We start from the raw sequence: 18,243 nt of genomic DNA, 5'->3' as shown, positions 1-18,243 counted from the left end.
TTTGCATTTCTATGCCTTTGAAACTTGGCATAAGTTTTCTCTATCAAAATCTGACTGATCTTCTTTTTCCTTTTTTTTTTTTAAAGCTAGTTAATTTCAAAGAAGTATTTCCTCCTACTTTTATCATTTTTGGCCCAACTCTGAGTTCAGAGAACACAAAAATGCAGCAGTGTATCAGAAATCTCTTTGTAGTGGTGTGAAGGCAATCCTGTTAGATAGATGGTGTCTTCATGGCACAACTGGATTAGATCAGAAAGTTCTCATCTAAGCTTTTCTGCTCTTTGTGTGTGAACCTCCTTTAGCTCAAGAAAGATACTATAACGAGTAACCCTTTACTACTACAAGAATGAAGTTCTGTCACATGGGAGATCTGATTTAATTTGTAATTAATAGAATGGTCCTTGGAGTGATCGCCTCAAAACTGAAAGTTTGCTTCCTGATTTATCTGATGACTCTCTGTGGACACAAGCAAACTATCCTTTCCCAATTTATATCACCCACCACATCACAGACTAGGGCAATGGCTTATGTGGTGACTGCAGTTGAATCTTCTTTGTCCACCTCTATACCTTTTTCATTTGCTAAGATGTAGGTCAAGTATTGCTTTTATAGCTCCCACTGTTTACACCCCTGTGAATCCCCTTTTCTAATCTCTTGAAACACTAATTGTTTTTCTCATTGTAGCTCTTTTTTTTTTAAGATTTTATTTATTTGACAGAGAGAGACAGCGAGAGAGGAAACACAAGCAGTGGGGGGTGGGAGAGGGAGAAGCAGGCTTCCCGCTGAGCAGGGAGCCCGATGCGGGGCTCGATCCCAGGACCCTGGGATCATGACCTGAGCTGAAAGCAGACGCTTAATAACTGAGCCACCCAGGCGCCCCTCATTGTAGCTCTTAATTATAGACTCCTACACAGCCTGGAATACTGTTCCTTCTCTCCTTTGCCTGACAAACGCATTCTTGTTATCAAAGACTCATGGTAAGCAGCACCTCTTCCTTGAAGTCATCCCTGAGCAATCCCACCTTCTACTACACAAAAAAGTAAGTGTCCCCTTGACATTGCTCCCATAGCATCATCTGTGTAAGAATAGAGCATGTATCCTCTGTTTGATAATATATTTGCCCTCTCTGCCTCTCTAGTACAGAGTGAGCTCCTGTCTAGTAGGCAGTTTAGTCATGTTCAACTCTGCCTCACCAACACCTAGCCCTGGGTCTGGACAAGTAAAGAAGTTCGATATATACTTGATGAAATAATAATTGAATGAACACACAAAATAAATTAATGAACATGTGAGGGAAGGAATTATTACCTTGTTGGGTATATCAAATAATTACCAATGCATATAAATTAACTCATTATATGTATCAATTAATCAACTAATAATGTACATGAACCAATCAATCATTATCAACTTAGGACCATCAAATTAATTAATAATACATATCAATTAATGATTATGTGCACATTTATTTCTTGCTGAATACATAAAGGAGAAAAAAGCAAGTATATAAGATGAATATATAAACTCTCCTATTTAACTGAGGGGATTTTGTTTTATTCCCTGGTAGAGACTGGATGGATGTTTGTGTCCCTTAAAAATTCACATTTTGAAACCTAATCCCCAATATGATGGCATTTGGAGGGAGGCCTTTGGCAGCACCCTCATGAATGTATTAGTGCCCTTATAAAAGGCACCCCACAGAGCTCTCTTGTTCCTTTCAATCACATGAGGACACAGTGAAAAATCAGCTGTCTCTGAACCAAGAAGTGGGATCTCATCAGACACCAAATCTGCCAGTCCTTTGATCTTGGATTTCCCACCCCCTAAAACTGTGAGAAATAAATTTCTGTTGTTTATAAGCAATGGTATTTTTGTCACAGTAACCCAAATGGATTAAGGCATTCATATTTTACATATTTTTAACAAAATAATTTTTATTAGAAATTTAGTTTACTCAACTTTAAGAAAGGAAATAAAGAAAATAAGCAAGAAATTATTGGGAGGAAAAGTACTGATAAACTAACTCAGTACTTTACCTGATATATTTTCTTCACCCATTTTTCATGTAGTTATAATCATGCTTTACCATGTCGTGTTCCATCATTAGAATGGCCCATTATTCTCAATATAACAGGCTGTCACAGTTTAACTTACCGGAATCCACCAGCCAAAGATCATAACACGTCTCAGTGAAATAAAATAAGGATAACCTTAGGCTGCCCAAGCAAGGGAGAGTTCTCTCCAGAGGAACTGTAGAGGTCTCAATAGGAGGATTTTGGCAAAGTTCTACTAAAGGATGTGGGCTTATGTTGGGTGTTTCTAAGCAGGGCTTAAAGAAGAGGAGGCCATTTCTGAATTGGATACTGTCAGAATTCAGGGGCAATTCAGCGATTGGCTATCTTGGTAATTATTATTATTTTTTAAAAGATTTTATTTATTTATTTCTTTGTGAGACAAAGTGTGTGCTCGAGAGAGAGCATGAGTGGGGGGGGGAGCAGAGGGAGAAGCAGACTCCTTGATGAGCAGGGAGCCTGACACAGGGCTTGATCTCAGGACCCTAAGATCATGACCTGAGCTGAAGGCAGATGCTTAACTGACTGAGCCCCCCAGGCACTCCTAAACTGGCAATTTTTTCTGGGAGGTAAGAAGATTAAAACAGTATTGGATGTCATAGGTAAATAAGTAGTAGTCACTTGGGTTAGTACAAAGAGGGGGTTGTTTAGTTGTTTTATGTGGTTGCTGAGTGTCCTTGCCTCTGTCTTGTTAGACTTGGTTACTGCCACACCTCCCTGATGAGTATTGTTTTACACATTCTATTTATGATAGCCTAGTTCTTCTTCTTTTTTATTTAAGTTTTATTTATTTAGAGTGCAAGCGTTGGCGGGGGACGAAGGGGCAGAGGGAAAGTATCTCAAGCAGATTCTTCCACTGAGGGTGGAGCTGGAATTGAGGCTCAATCTCACGACCCTGAGATCATGACCTGAGCTGCAACCAAGAGTCGGTCGCTTATTCAGCTGAGCCGCCCAGGCATCCCTATGATAGTCTAATTCTAACTGCCTGCTGCCAGGGCTCATTTTCACTTTTTGAAAACATTTACTTATTGTTGGACACTTAGTTTTTCCACTTTTTCAATTCTATGATGTGATATGCTGAACACCATTATATATATAGCAATTTTTCTTTTTTTTGAATAGGCTCCCAGAGATATCTATTAGTATCAATTTGTAGTATTTTTCTTATGATCTCTCTCTATTACCACTATTTTCCTGACAAATTGCCATATACCAGTTTGAATGATCAACAATAATCTATGATACTGTACCTCCCTCATTATTATGAGTTGCACACTTTATTTATTTTTTAAAGATTTTATTTAAGACAGAGAGAGAGAGCACAAGGGGGGGCAGAGGGAGAGGGAGAAGCAGTCTCCCCAGTGAGCAGGGAGCCTGACATGGAGCTCAATCCCAGGACCCTGAAATTATGACAGGGGCTGAAGGCAGATGCTTAAACCACTGAGCCACCCAGGTGCCTCATGAGTTGCACACTTTAAACGTGACTTCTTTAATAGGCAAAAATGGGATATAATTTTTAACTTGACTTTCTATAATTATTTGTGAGACTGGATTTATTTTACATGTGTCTTTATGGGTTGCAATTACTTTTTTTCAAATTATCTGTTCACAGGCTTTGTCAATTAGTCCATTGAGACCTTATATTTCTTATTGAATCTATATTATCTCTTCAAGTAATCAGCTGAAAATGATTTTTATAGGCTAGTGTAAAAATAATTTTTAGCATATCAAAAATTATATATCATTCAATTGGTCAATATTCTTTCTTTGAACTTTTGACCATGTGCTTCCTATTCCATACATCTTTTCATCCTTCCAAATCTGATTCTACTATCGAATTGAACTCTTCAATCTACCCAAAATTATTTTGAAAAATGTTGAAACATGCATCCCTAAAATATTATCTACTTAATTCCCATAATACGTCATGTTCACTTTCCCATACAGAAGAGCATCTTTGGGCAGACTTTCATATATGTGTTGAGACTAAAACTAAATATTTTTAGAAACAATGTATTAGTAAGCAAAATACTTAAATAATTTCTTCAGGGCAAAAATTTCAACTATTGGCAGAAACCACAACAATAGGTACTGTAAACGGATGGATGAATGAATGAATACCAAAAAAAGGTATATAAACATTCAACAAGATGCCAAGGCAACATATTTGAGTTGCATGCTTCTTTATAAAATTAGTGTATTTCAGTTCCCAAAATAAGACAACTGTGTTTTGCTTTAAGCTGCTAAATTTGTGGTCATTTGGTTTGCAGCAATAAAGAATGTATTAGTTCTCCGTTTTCCCAAGTATTTTTCATTGGAACACCATTTGAAAAACAAAAGACACTTCCTGAAAAGGAGGACATGCTTCAGTGATGTATGTATTTGTATTTTTGTTTTATGCAATCTCGGTTTAAGGCAGCATGGTGAAATTCTAGACATCAAGTGTATTTTCATAAATACTTACTGAATGACATAATCCATAGGTAAATAAGACCTTTTAAATGTTAGTATTTCAGCTCTTTGTCCTTCCCAAAATGGACTTCAAACTGAATATAAGTAGAAAAAAACTCCTAAAATGACTCAGACTCTAGTCCCCTTTATTGGTTATTTTGTGCTGACTTTTGTATCTAATTGTAACTTCAGGGAAAGAGCAAATGTACCCAGTACAGTATACAAAGCAGTTCAGATTTTATTTTAAATATTTTAATAATTATTTTAAGTATTGATGCACTTATAGTACCTATTATTTTAAATATTGAGACCTAGTGTCCTTGACTGTACATACCAAAACAGATGCATATTTTATACATGTAAATGTAATTTTATACCTGAAGCATATATATTCTTACGGATATATTTAACATTTATGCCTTCAGAACATGTTCTATAAAATACATATTTAACTTTTATACCTTCAGAAACATAAACAATTGATATATCCTCTGATTTTGAAGGCTAACCCTCACCAGAATTCCTAGCTCTGCAAAGGATGTGGTTTATTCACTTATGACAACATCAATCACGTCCTGCAGTAACAACTGCAGCCATTATGTTGCCCAGTACTTTCCCTGTAATTATTTGTCAAGTCATTTCCAGAGTACTTCATAAAATATTTTTAATGCCACTATCTGGAAACAGAAATAAATGGAAACAGAAATAAATTAATTCCATTTTTAAGGGCTTTAAGAAATGTCTCTTGATTTTAGGCGGAAGTTAATTTTGTAATCGCTACCTTTGCCAGAGGCACACAATGTAGCATTTTTTTTGTGGTTTGAAGAGAAGGATTTCATTGTTGCAATCTAGGAAAAAAACGCTATATAACAGTGAAGTCATTTTTTTTTTTTTTTTTGGCTTGGGAGGGGGCAACAAGCAACCTTCCTGTTCCCGCTCCATTTGCTGCAACTTTTATGTCTGCTTTGCCATCTATTTCATTAACATTATGATTAATGAAAGTCTCCAGAATTTTAAATACCTTGAAAAGTAGCCAATGCCTTCCCTTTAGAGGCTACGTTGAAAATAAACAACCATAAAAACAGGTGATCCAGGCTTCTGAAGTCTTTAGACACTATCACTGCGATCTTTGTAGCACTGCTGTAGAAAGGAGGACAGCATTTCCCATTTCTGGCATTACGAATGACAACACAGCAACTGAAAGCAAGCATGAATTTCTGGGAGTAGCATTAGGATACAGGGCTCCTGCTGAGCTCACCAGATCCTTGCTCTGCACAGCTGCCTTCTCAGCTGGGGGTTTTAAATCAGCACAGTGAGAAAAGATAGAAATGACCATGATGCATCTTCCTCACTATGAGAAAAAGGTAACGTTCAATTAACGCTTCAGTTTTCTGTTTTCCGATGGATTTATCTCTGTCTTTTTTTTGGAGTATGTTTTGCTTTGGATCTTTTTTTTTTAAATTGGTGGTGTTCCTTTTCATTTCACAGAATAAAATGCTTAAACTAAAAATATCTTTGTGCTTGCAGTTGTGTGAGAAGGATTCTGAACTTCTCATGGCTTTACTGAAATCAATAAAGAGTTGGAGAAATTACAGTGCTTTTAAGAAATGTGTACATGCACACCCACAGGGTATTAATGTGTGATCATGCTCACTTAGCTAGGCTTGCTTGTGGCAGAAAAACTATCACAATGGAAAGAGTAGAGCCTGTTTTAAAAGTGTTTCAATAAATGCAACGTCTCATTTGTTGAGAACTCGTACATTTTCTGTTGTGTCTAGAATGGTGTTTACCATGGTGTTTGTTAATGGGAGTCCGCTTTAAGGCTGGTTTGAGTACTAACAAGAACAACCATAAAAAGAGTTAATTTCAACAAAGCAATGCTTTTTATCTTCTAGCCATAAAGAAATGTATTATCTTCATTTATACTTGTTACAAATTGTGTTTACAATTGCATACATAGAAATTAACAAACATGATTTTATAGAATCCTGTTCTCCATATAGTGACTTCGTTCTATGTTCTTACAGACACACCCACAAGCGTTCTTAGTTGGACTTTTTTTTTTCTCTTTGAGAACAATTTATTTTTTTCAAGCCCAGAATGATAGGAGAAAACAAGCTATGTGATATGTGGACTAGTGCATGCAGGTGTGAATGTATGTTTTTTTTTTTTTAAAGATTTTATTTATTTATTTGACAGAGAGAGACACAGCGAGAGAGGGAACACAAGCAGGGGGAGAGGGAGAGGGAGAAGCAGTCTCCCCGCCGAGCAGGGACCCCGATGCGGGGCTCGATCCCAGGACCCTGGGATCATGACCTGAGCCGAAGGCAGACGCTTAACGACTGAGCCACCCAGGCGCATGTTTAACTGACTTTGGTCTTATGAATTTCCTCTCCAATTTCCATTAGCCTTCTGGTTGGAAAGATCAACACCTTTTAGCCTGAATGATATTCTTAAGAATGAAGTTCAGAGGTTGAGTGCTCATCAGAAACATGTCAATTTAGTTTTATTTTAAGATTTGAACCAAAATATTGATTGCTACCACTTTAGTAATCACTCATTATAAAATCTGGTCAGCAATTCATTTTATAAACATTTATTATGTGCCAGGCACTGGGCTTGGCAACAAAAAGATAAGCATGTGGTTCTCACTCTCAAGACATTTATAGCCTAATCCTTTTGATCAAGGAGCTACTTTTTGAAGAAAGATCTATTATTTAACTATATTGCTGTACAACTCACGTTGGAAGAGAATTTTGTAAAATCTATTGAATTTCACTTCAAAGTAGTACCTAGTAGTACCTAGTAGGTAAATGATATACAAAGAATTAATTTTTACCTACCAAGGCAACAACTATTTATTGAATCACAACATTGTGCCAGGCACTGTTGTAAACACTTGGGAAAAAGCAGCAAACAAAACAGAGCCCTTACCATGGAGCTTACATTCTAGCAGGGACCAAAGATTAAGAGTTAGCATAAACTTTCACACTTGTTTTCAGAAAACTAAAGAGGCAAGGGTGACCCAGCAATTGAACTTATTGACTTGATACTGGAACAATTCATCTGGTCTACTTGGTTCTCTTATTGGATTAAGATGACCCAAAGGAAAAAAAAGAACTTCTATGAATCTTAGTATGCACCTTCAGAATATTTGGAAGTGACTTTAAAAATCAAGCAACAAATTGTTTGTTGCAATATTGTTCTTCTAAATTCTGTGTTAAGAAGACTGTGTAAAAGTCATTTTACATTATTCACACAGTGTAGTGATTTTAGCTTCCTGATGCTCCCGAGTGATCAAGTTTCTTAGCAATAGTTTCCTGGTGTTCTCTCTTGAACCCTGAACTGGCAAAACATACAGGTTCTTAATGGCCACTGAAATTGCCATATCCTCTCATTGGCCTGCTTGGTTACTTGTGACACTGTTCGCTGAGCATGCTTCTGGGATACCACCATGGAAGGCATTTGGAAAACATTTATATCCCTCTCTTTCTCATTTTAGATACCTCATTTTTCTGTTTTAAGATTGTAGTGGAATACATTTCCCCAGCTTGATATCTTTCTTGGTGTCTATCTTTGTTTCTTTCCTGATTTCTATCTCATGTCCACCCGTATCTACTCTATTACCTATCTATCTATCTATCTATCTATCTATTTATCTATCTATCTATCTATCTATCTAAAAATAAGCATCTAATCTTTTTTAGCTGACACTCAGATAATTAAAATACATTTCTCCATTGTTACCTCTGTTATAAGAGTTGGAAAAATGAAGTTCTTACATTTCCAGGCTCCCTCACCATGAAAGTGGCCATATTGTTTAGTTCTGGGCATTGAGACATGAGCACCAACTTGCAACGAGGTTGATGAAGGATTTCATTTACCTGATATAAAGAGAAGACATATTTGGCATGGCTCCTTTTCCCTTTCTTGAAGGCAGAATGGGATGCTGAGAGTATGTGCTGTTATTTTGTCACCAGGAGGAGGCAGATTTGAGGAAATAACAAGAGAATTTCAGGTATGCTAGTCCAGCCATGCTAAAACAACCATGGCTAAAACAATGCCACCGGCTTTCCTCAAGACTCCTTGTCATGTCAGAAAAATAAACCAATATCTATTAAGTCATTCTAAATTGTGTTTTCTGTTATTTTTAGTGGAAGCATTCCTAACTGATACCACATGCATAAATAATTTATTAGAGTTTGTTAAAGTTGAGCATTGTGTTATAAAATAGAACACTTAACAGTAAAGGCAAAATGCAATTCTCATCTTCAAGAATTTTATAGGAACATTTTATGTAGTAAACAAATAGGAATCAAAAGACTTTCTGATATTCATCCAAGGTCTGAGACCAGTTTGCATAGGCATTTTTTTTTTTTTTTACTGTTTCTTGGTGTTCATTTTATCATATGTAAAATAAGGGATTGCATTATTTCTAAGGTTCATTGGATGCCTAAATTACTAGCTTCATTAGAATAAAATGTATTTTGGATCTATGGATTTATAACACTACCTGTTGAATGATATTTTCAAATTTGTATTTCTTAGATACTTTGGACATGAAAGAAGTTGTACTTTTACTGTTCATCCTTAGGATTCTATACATTTTACATTGAAAAATTGGTCTCTGAGTATGAACATTTGATATGCCATTAAGCACTCTCTGTAAATCTAATTTATGTAGTTATTTACCTACTGAAATTAGCATAAAAGATATTTGGAAGCATCTTTTAGGAAGAATTATTCCCAGCACAACTCTATACAACCTCATCAATTTCCCCCCTTTTTGTGAGGACAAAATCCAGACAAAATAATTCCGCTAATATGAAGGTATGTCTGACACACTAGTTTTCTAGACTTTTTGTGACACGACTATGCAATTGTATGAAATAGATATTAAAAAGTTTCATTGATTGCAAGAAAAATGTTTTCAAATTGCTTTGGGAAGGCATGAAGTATAACAAATAAAATGTTACCATACCATTTAAAAGAATATATGAGCAATGTGAATTAAAGGAGAATTGATCATAAACGACATTAATCTCAAGGTCTATTTTATTTTTCCATTTCATCTTATAATAATAAGAGGTTATGAGAGTTGATCAAATTTCAATTGCTCTCACCAGGCTTTTTTTCTTTGTGGCTATTATAAGTTAATGTTTAACTCTGATTTGTAATTTGGTAGATATTGGAAACCAAGACGTGCAGAGAGTCTGCTACTGGAAATAGAGAAAAGGTAAAACAGAGACCACACAGAAAGCAGGGAGCTGATAGCAAGCAAAAAGCTTTAAATATAGAAAATGAAAGAAAGAATAAATGAATGCAAGTAGAAAAGAAAGATGTGCTTGTATTTCTGTGTGTATGTGTGTGTGTGTGTGTGTGTGTGTGTGTGTGTGTGTGTGTGTGTGTGTGTACAGGCAGGCATGTGGGATAATTAGGGAAGGAGAATGAAAATGCATCAATATAGAGATTGTGTCTTTCTTTTTCATGAAATGAAGAAACTATTGCCAGATAATTATCACCACCTCTTGTTTCCTGGAGTAATACGCAGCCCTTGAACTGGAAAGCCGATCTGATACTTAAAAATGAGGGGTTCTCCCTTTCTTTGAAGCCACATAGCATCTCTGGGTGGTAGTCGAGTATCAAACAAACAGAGATGCCTTTTCTCCCATGCTGGAAGCAGTCACCCCTGTTGCCAAGGAAACATCCTCTGGCAGCAAGGGTCACCTTTGGAGACAATCGGAAAACTTCAAAAGCAGATCAATAGAGAAACGCCAAGACCTGAACTTCCTCGTTAATGTTGTCTCCTATTTTAAATGTCATTTGCATCAAACACTTGCTTATGTGATTACTACGTACTGGGAGGTAGGAAGGCAAAATGGAACGTGTAGTAAGTCTAGCCCAGTATTTCTAAGCTGCGCTCTTGGAAGCTGGGGTTTGCAGAGAGATGTTGTAAGAGGGGGAATGAGCAGGATCAACAGCCTACATGAGGGATTGACATTGAAGTTGAAAGAGAGGAGCTAGGAACTGTATGTGACACTTCATTTGAAGAAAAGATTCAATTCATTAAAGAAACACGGAGTCTTTACTCATACAGGCACACGTGGCTATACTTTGTCTAAATTGGTGAAATTTTCATTTTAATTTCTGAAAATGTTTTGTCATATTAGGTTTGGGCAGGTTTTGTGTCAGTAATGCACAGTTTCACTTATTCATCCGTTTGCTTGTTCTTTTACCAACTATTTATGATTTCACACTAGGAAGCCAGGTGCTTCTCTGAAAGTGAGAACTGAATATCACACAGTCCCTTCATTGAAGGTCTGCGGGACTCAATCTGGTGAAGAAGGTAGACATAGAAACAATGGAAGCTCTTGCAGAAGGAACGGAGAGGGATCCTTGTAATTCCTCCTGGGAACAGGAGGAAAAGCTTTTGGGGAGAGAAAATGCTTTATTTTAGCCTGGAAGAATGGATAAGCATTGAGCAGGGAGCTCAGGACCGGAAGGACATTCTAAGCAGAGACAACAGCAAAAGCCAAGGACAGAGATGGGAAAGGCAGATGTCATCGGCGTTCTGTTGATCAAAGATCAGGATGTGTTTGCCAGTGTGGACATGAGGTTCAAAAAGGAAAATGGGCCTGGATCATAAAAAGTCCTTATAGAGTAGAAAAATGTTTAAGCCTTAATGTTAGTTTTCCAGATTTTTCCTTTCTAATGTTAGGGATAGCTAATGGGATTGCTTAACCCTCTAATAAATAGAGGTCTAACTAGGTTGGTATTATTTTCTCTCCCATTTTGCAACCAATTATTTATAAATACCTCTGTGCTTTCAGAGGCTTAAGGGATGGGAACTTCTGTGACTGTTTATTATCTAAAGCAAGAATTGTGAAATTTAGGGATAAACCTCTTGCTATTAGAACTCACAATAAAATTTGATTTATTAAACTACAAATAATGGAGTTCTATGGTAAGAATTAGAATGACCTCCACTTTCAAAGTAACTGGTAGAATTAAACTGTCAGTAGCAATCATTTCTTAAAATCACATTATCTTTCTTTTTGTCAGAAAATTCAAAAGTGACAAATGCAGAGAGCTCTTTTGATTACTAATGTGTTATGTTTCATGCTGAAATGTACCTCGTTAAGTCTGCCTTTATGAGGGACAAGAATGAAACTTTGTGTATAAGAAAATTTGGAGGGTGGGGATGTTTGAGAGCTAAAGCTTTTTGGCATCATTTAGGTTAGCCACCTGTTCTAGCTTGCATTTGCTGAATAAATTAGATGCTCTGGGGAGAGTGTATGCAGCTGATTGGTCTGCCCTGTTACCGAGGCAACCGTTTTTCTCTCTGCTCTATGACTCTGAAAGGGTTCATAACCCATTAGTGCTCCTCTGAGCAGGAACACGAGAAAATGCTTTTTTTTTTTCTTGCCTTTCTTTCTTTCTTTCTTCAGTTTCTTTTATAAATATCTGGTTAAGATGATGGGATTAGTGGAATTTAACAGATACTCTTAGTATATTATTTATTCAAGCGGCACATTTTCCAGATGTTTGAAAAACTTAGGTCCAAATGTAAAGGCCCATAAAAAACAGCTAAAAGCAGGGATGCTAAGGATAACTAAATTAAAAAAAACATGAAAATATTTACAATCTCAAGTGGAGTTCATCTAAGGTAATATATGTAAAAACAAACTCTGAATTTAGTCCAAAAGGCAGTGAAAGAAAGGCCGTTTCCCCCAAATTATTCCAGCTATTATTTCTGTCAGGGTTTTCTCACTTTGCCGAGCTGCCGAGACATGAAAGAGCAACAATTTCGTGAAGGTTTTATCAGATTCATCAAGCCATAAATTCGGGGAAGTCAGTGATCATTTTCTGAATGCCAAAGGGCTGCGGAACCGGGGAGAGGGTACAGCTGACCCCAAACCACGGTAATACCAGGAAATGAACACAGCTTTTCACCCACAAGTCACATGTGGACCTCAGCCTATTTGTTTTCTTCTATTTTGTAAACCATATTTATCTTTCTTCTCCAACTCTGTGCGTTGCCCCTTTGTATTCTAAATCTTCATGCATTAAGAAACAAAATAAGCATAGGCCTCCCCAAACAGATAAATTACTCCCGCACCCACCTTGTAGCAGGAATGCTACATTTGATCCCATTTGCTTCATTCCTTCGGTCAACTCAGTGAGGCAGATGTCATTGATCCTGTCTTGCAATTGAGTGGAACTGAGACTCGAGTGGATTACATAATTTGCCGAAGGTGGCTGAGTGGGCACTCACTTTGATGCTAGCTCTTTCTAAAGCCATGCTTTTCCATGATGCTCTAGTGTCCCTAAAGTTCTGCAGTAATACTAACAGGACATGTCTTTTCTGAACACTGAAATCTTGGGGAATAAAAACAAATGGAATATTAAAACACTTAAATGAAGCCTCTTGGAGGGCTTCTTGTTCTTTTATTTTGGGTTTTACACAATAAATGTTTGCTCCTTTATTACAGTGCTAGAGCTTTTGTACATATTTATTAGGAGGGAAGCCTTCATCATACATAGCAATTGCTTTGACACTTCTTTTTATTATCTTTCTATAAATACTAGAGAAACTGATTAAAATTTCCCTTTACATGCTTACCTTGCTACTATCTTATTTGTTGTTCTTGCCCATGAGGACCGCTAGGATCTCTGGGAGAAATTAGGCTCATATTTTGATCATGGACAAACCTTAATGCAATTAGACTTATTCCAATTTTTTATTTCCTATAGATTTTGATTCTGCATTCTGAGATTTCAAAGCTGGAGTTGATGTTTTCAAAAAAAAAACAGCTCTTTAGTAGATACAGGGACATCTTAAGGTGGGACAACACGATGAGTAGGATGTTTTTAAAAGGTATAGTTCTCAGTGTCCAATAAAGCAGTGTAAATATTTTACTTGGCGTGAAGGCAGAGGTATTTTTGTTAAGCATATTGTGACTGATCCCTGCTGTGGCTAAAGTTTAACAAACACTTCACTAAATGGTCATAAATAAGCAAGGAGAACACAAAGTTATTACTTTTCTAGAATAGGGGGAGCTGGCAAAAGAAGAAAATGCATACTCTAATTTGCTACAAGCAAGATGGATTTGCTTCTTTCCCTCCTATTTCTAGCATCAATTTAATGTTTGGAAGTTTCTCTGAAGAATAAGAAAATTATTTACGATCTGAAAAAAGAACATCTATTTGCATTTTCAGAAGTACCTTTATTTAAATATATTGTTTCTGCTATTCTCTTGCAACGTCATCTAGATTAGATTAATTTTTTTATGTGTGTGTGCTCCAAACCCTATGCTAATGTCCCAGTTCATTCAAGAGGCTTTCAGCAACCCCTTATGTTCTCCCCTGTGGCAGATATTCTCTTAAGTGCTGAGGACCCAGAGAGGAACCTGCAGTTTCTTTCCTTCATGAATTAAGCTTTGTGTTGTGGCGGACATCTACAAGACAGTCAGTAGGGTGGATGTTGTCATAGGGTAATAAACTTGTGGGTTGAGGGACATATTAGAGTGTTTCTAAACACAGAGATTCTTCCAGCACCTTCTTGCTATTCATCCTGATTCACCCTCGGTGTCTCCTATGCTGACCGCCATCATTTCCTTTCCTGTTTTCACCCCAATGTTTGGATGTGTCACAGAGTGTATCTTTGGGGTTATATCCTTGGTTTTTCTCAATTCTGGTTTGCCTTTCTGCCTGTGCTATGTAAGTCAATTTGAACATGGCTCTTTTGGAATGATTTTAATTGTTATGATTGTATGGTTACTTCTCTCACTAGGATAATCCTGGCACAATTATTCCAACATTGCACTTCAATTACTACTTACTGCTAGAAAGATCCATTGACTTCAAGTGGTGGGGTGTGTAGGAAACATTTCTTCCTAAGGGATACTCTCAAGGGGGAGTGCATGCACTGTAGCTTCACCTAACACACACCTTGTTCTTAATCAAATGCCACTCTTCACTGGTATCTGCCCATCTCTGTTGAGTGTTTTTGTAACACGTAAATCAAGTTGCATGGTGCCAACTAGAGGCCACGACGTCAATGAGGAGAGCAGCTAGCTTATAGTCATGAAACTCAGTGGGCATCTCCCACTAATACTGGAGATCAACATATTCCTGGGGTCCAGGTTTATTTTGTTGTTACTTTAAATCTAAATTTTAAGCATAAGAAATCATATGGAACAGATGATTCTCAAAATTATTTTGTTCCCAAATAATTTGGAGAATTTTGGGTGTATGCTGCTCACAAAGGAAATTTAGCAACATACCCTGGATAGTCCAAACCAAACCTTCAAAAGGAAGGAAACCGTGGTTGATATAGGGAGATCAAAAGCAGCAACTCAACAGGCTACTGCCATGATGTAACTCTGTCCACATGGCTGCTTGTCTCCACTTGTCCCTCTTCCACTTTATAAATTCCTAAGGGAGAGCATTTGGGTCCAGCTTGGGTCATATGCCTTCCGCACTTAACTCAATCAACCATGGCCAGAGAGACTGGAATCATCCCACTGTGGGATGATTCCAAGGGTCCCAGCCCCCCACCCCCAGCTTGTGTTCTGCAATTACACTTGTCTTTTCCTCATTTTCTTTGAAAGGACCCAGTTTCCAAATAAAAGTGCCTTGCCAGCGCTAACTGTCAATTTGTTTTCTCAAGTCTCAACTACTAGCCAACGTCTTTTTTCTAAATCTTATTTCTTCTTTCTTTGAACCATCCTGTCAACAAACTAACCTCTTCTATTTTGTTCTTTCCTTCCTATTTTTTTCCTTATGGGCAATATTGCTTTGCAATGAGCTCCCTTAAATTCCACTAATCTTGATCTTTCTTGAAAATATTTCTGGCTGTCTACTTGATTATGTCATCTCAGGCTTCTGAAACAATAACTCTCTTAATACAGAATCATGTCTGTGGAGAGCACTTGTGGTTAGCTTTCTAGTGGCTCTAGAGTGGATCCTTGACAAGTTCAGTCTTGAAAGTAGATGACATGAAAAAATGTATGGAAGCATTGGAAGAACAGTACTTTTAGGGGACTTTAAGGATAGTATATGTGCAGATATACGGGCAGTTGAGACTGAAAAGGTAAGAAAAGGTCATGACAAATTTGAAGTCAATAATTATCCCATGAAGAATTTAAATGGGGAATGACATGAGTAGATATGTATATCAGGAGTGAGCTTATCTTGGTGTAAGGGTTGGAGGCCATTTAAGCGTTCTAAGCATAAATAAATACAAAGAAAGTCTACACCAACATAGTGGCAGTGGAAATGGAAAGCAGGGAAGAAATACGTGAGATGTTTAAGAGGCAGATTTTATAGGACTTTGTGGAGTAGTAAGGGAGAAAAAGTTGACGTTGACTGTGAAGAGTCTGGTATTTGGAGAGTTGATGACAGTATTATTCAATAAGAAAATACAGAAGGATAATGTGTGGCTGAAGTGTGTGTGTGGGGGGGCAGATGGGTAATGTATTTACTTAGGTTTAGGAGTCTGTGGGCCACATAATTGGAAATGTCCAAGAACAGATGTGTATGTGGGATAGGAGCTTGGGGAAAAGATCTGGATCTGGGTCCTCAAGTCAGTAGACGAAGCTAGTGAGGAATGCATGAAACTGAGTATGATGTAGATTATTCAGGAATGGTGCAAAAAAAAAAAAAAAAAACACAAGAAGGTTAAGGAGAAAACTCTAGGAAATTCTTATTTTCACAGGATGAAAACAAAAAAGGAACCAGTGAAGAGTCTAAGAAGAAATTCACGGACACTGGAGTTAACTTTTAACTATGCAGGAGAGAGTGATGAATTGAAAGTTAAGGAGGAAAGGACTTCTGGAAAGAAGAGTATGATTAACAATACCAAAAGTTACAGAGAGATCACGTAGAGTAAGGCCTAATTCACCCCACTCTCTGACTGCTCATTCTTAACTGACATGGCACTTGGGATTGCTGACCTTTTTCTTGTTCCTGACCTCTGATAACCACAGACTACTCAAGTCTGTTAACATAAGAGTTAAAAAAACAAAATTGAGTCATGGTTTTGTTTTTTTAGTGATAAAACACTATCTTCTTATTGAAAATTTTCAGAAAATACAGAAATATGAAATAAAAGAAGTAAATCTACAAACGTGTCCAGAAGGATATAAAGTATCCCAAGGTGCAGTGCCTTGCCCAGTGATAATTGTTGCTAATGCTTTGTTGTATATTCTTAAATATTTAATTTTATACTCTCTGGAGACCTTTCTCTCTCTCTCTCTCTCTGTGTGTGTGTGTGTGTGTGTGTGTGTGTGTGTGTGTGTGTGTGTATTATATATATAGTTAAAATTAAAATGAAATTTTACTATGCATACTATTCTTTGTTGGCATGACTTGATCATAAAGAGTGTTATTTACATCTTTTCATGTACACAAGAGTCCCAAATTACCAACATGCTTTTCAGTGGTTACCTGGAATATTTATATCTTCGGTCCTCTCTTTTAATTTACATACCTAATTTCCTCCTGATGAACCCTGGGGTATTTCCAATTTTTAACATAATATATAAAACCGAGATGGGCACAGCTCTACAGATATCTTTAGCCATTTGCCGATTACTTTCTCAAGATGCATTTTCAGAAATGGAATTTCTGGTCAAAGGTATGACCATTAACATTTTGATGGATCTTGCCAAACTTCCACTGATAGCTTAAGAGGTTATTATTATTATTTTGGTACTGTTGCCAACAGTGGATTTAATACAATCTTTAAAAAAGTGCTAGTTTGATAAGTTATCAGAATCTTAACTATTCATCGTCTCTAGGTCTTGATCCATATCTAGGGCTCTTGTGTGACTGCTCATGAAGCTGGTGTTACAATAATAAAGATTTCACAACCCCATTATTTCTAAAGGAAATTTTCTTATTAGTTAAAAAGATGTTTAGGTCTTACTGTTTAGGTTTTTATAGTAGTCACTTGCTGACAGCTACTGGCTGGACCTTCTCGAAGTGATACCTCCATGGCTATAACCTTTCGCCAGCGTATGCTAGAGGATATGAAGTTTCTAAAATTCTATTACCTCTTCTATTCTTGCCTACTTTTCCCGGAAAATCTACTTCTTCTCTTTCAAATGTGCCAATAACATTTGCCTTTGTACTGCCTTTTTATCTTCAATAGGTAAATCATGCATGTTTTGCCAGAACAGAATAGAAAAAACGATTTCACAACCTGGACAACTAAAGCAGAAGATCTTTCTGAAATGATGGTGATAATAGTACAGATCAGTTCAAAGGTTGACTTCGTGGGCAGGGCGTGTGACCAGATTCCGTGGTTTCACTTCTAGCCTCCAAAGATTAACTAACACATGGGACTTTATTCTTTTTGAATCACACTGACTAGCATTTTGTTGAAAGAACCCATACAATACAGGCAAAGTTTCAGTTCCATCTTTAGCTTCTGGTATAGAGACTTCTCTGCCATGAAATTAAACTGTGTCACATTGACTGGCATTCCTCAAGAGCAAATGATATAAGGAATGGGTGGGCCACTTCCAAGACTCTTGAATTTTTCATGGTTTCTACCTTCTCATTCCACTGCTATCGACACCTGGCACCCTCTCTAGATCCAGCATTTAATCAGACAGATAACAGTTAGTTAAGCAGTACTCTCATTTCTTCACTAGAATGTGAACTATTTAAGGTCACAAAATCTTTGTAAATGGTCTTCATATTTCCCACACTC

At 37.0% G+C, this 18,243-nt stretch overlaps 1 long non-coding RNA gene across 1 annotated transcript in view; it reads left to right on the top strand.

Moving 5' to 3' along the window:
- The first annotated feature begins 5,666 nt into the window (after positions 1 to 5,666).
- Positions 5,667 to 18,243, top strand: part of LOC113929432 — a 74,187-nt gene continuing 61,610 nt past the window's right edge. The window contains exon 1 of the long non-coding RNA XR_003522195.2: positions 5,667 to 5,887. This is a non-coding gene — a long non-coding RNA (uncharacterized LOC113929432). The remainder of the gene's footprint in view (positions 5,888 to 18,243) is intronic.

This window comes from Zalophus californianus, chromosome 5, assembly GCF_009762305.2.
Source record: "Zalophus californianus isolate mZalCal1 chromosome 5, mZalCal1.pri.v2, whole genome shotgun sequence".
NCBI lineage: Eukaryota > Metazoa > Chordata > Mammalia > Carnivora > Otariidae > Zalophus > Zalophus californianus.
Note: the sequence above shows the minus strand (reverse complement) of the source record. Positions and strands in the feature narration are given on the sequence as shown.